This window comes from Schistocerca gregaria, unplaced genomic scaffold (genome assembly GCF_023897955.1).
Source record: "Schistocerca gregaria isolate iqSchGreg1 unplaced genomic scaffold, iqSchGreg1.2 ptg000077l, whole genome shotgun sequence".
Classification (NCBI taxonomy): Eukaryota; Metazoa; Arthropoda; class Insecta; order Orthoptera; family Acrididae; genus Schistocerca; species Schistocerca gregaria.
The window spans coordinates 21,716,769-21,718,733 of record NW_026061710.1 but is presented as its reverse complement, the minus strand read 5'-3'; positions in this window follow the sequence as shown (position 1 = coordinate 21,718,733).

Genomic DNA, 1,965 nt, shown 5'->3' with positions numbered 1-1,965 from the left:
AGAGAGAATAGCTGTCAATGTGACGATCTGGCTTTAAATCGATTCGATAACAAATGACGAAAGCGGGCGGATTACTCAGGTTTTTACTAGATATGAACACTTTTCACATTTTCCCGTGCAAGGGGGCTGCTAGTCCTCCTTTCATGCAAAATCTTAAGGTCCTAGCTCATGTCCAAGGCACCAAAGAAGGGTAAAAAGTCAATAGTCGATAGCTAAAACTTGAATTGTAATGCTTTTTAAAGGCTATTACATCAACTTAGAAGCTTCTTCTGTGTTCTACTACGGTGCTTTTAGTGACACCGCATACCGCAGCACGAGACATAGATTTGCAGACGATAAATGTAACCGTACCAGAGAGAAGAGCGGCCAATGTGACGATCTGGCTTTAAGTCGATTCGATAACAAATGACGAAAACGGACGGAATTCTCAGGTTTTTAATACATATGAATACATTTCACATTCTCCCGTGCAACGCGGCTGCCAGGGATCCTTTCATACAAAATCTTAAGATCCTAGATCATGTCCAAGGCACCAAAGAAGGGTAAAATCTCAATAATCGATTACTAAAACATGAATTGTACTGCTTCTTACTGGCTATTACATCAACTTAGAAGCTTCTTCTGTGTTCTACTATGGTGCTTTTAGTGTCTTCGCATACCGCAGAACGCGACATAGCTTCGCAGACGATAAATGTAACCGTTCCAGAGAGAAGAGCGGCCAATGTGACGATCTGGCTTTAAGTCGATTCGATAACAAATGACGAAAACGGACGGATTTCTCAGGTTTTTACTACATATGAACACAGTTCACATTCTCCCGTGCAACGCGGCTGCTAGTCCGCCATTCACGCTAAATCTTAAGGTCCTAGCTCATGTCCAAGGAACCAAATAAGGCTAAAAAGTCAATAATCGATAACTGAAACTTGAATTGTACTGCTTCTTGCTGGCTTTTACATCAACTTAGAAGCTTCTTCTGTGTTCTACTATGGTGCTTTTAGAGTCTCGGCATTCCGCAGCACGCGACATAGCTTTGCACACGATAAATGTAACCGTTCCAGAGACAAGTGCGTCCAATGTGACGATCTGGCTTTAAGTCTATTCGATAACGAATGACGAAAACGGACGGATATCTCAGGTTTTTAACTCCATATGAACACAGTTCACATTCTCCCGTGCGACGCAGCTGCTAGTACGCCTTTCACGCAAAATCTTAAGGTCCTAGCTCATGTCCAAGGCAACAAGGAAGGCAAAAAAGTTAATAATCGATAACTAAATTTTGATGTACTGCTTCTTACTGGCTTTTACATCAACTTAGAAGCTTCTTGTGTAGTCTACTATGGTGTTTTTAGTGTCTTCGCATACCGCAGAACGCGACATAGCTTTGCAGACGATAAATGTAACCGTTCCAGAGAAAAGAGCGGTCAATGTAACGATCTGGCTTTGAGTCGATTCGATAACGAATGACGAAAACGGACGAATTTCTCCTGTTTTTACTACATATGAACACAGTTCACATTCTCCCGTGCAATGCGGCTGCTAGTCCGCCACTCATGCAAAATCTTAAGGTCCTAGCTCATGTCCAAGGAACCAAGGAAAGCTAAAAAGTCAATAATCTATAACTATAACCTGAATTGTACTGCTTCTTACTGGCTTTCACATCAACTTAGAAGTTTCTTGTGTGTAATACTGTGGTGCTTTTTGTGTCTCCGCATACCTCAGCACACGACATTGCTTTGCAGACTATAAATGTAACCGTTTCAGAGAGAATAGCGGTCAGTGTGACGATCTGGCTTTAAGTCGATTCGATAACAAATGACGAAAACGGAAGGATTTCTCAGGTTTTTACTACATATGAACACCTTTCACATACTCCCGTGCAACGCGGCTGGTAGTCTTCATTTCATGCAAAATCTTAAAGTCCTAGCTCATGTCCAAGGCACCAAAGCCGGCTAAAAAGTCAATAAT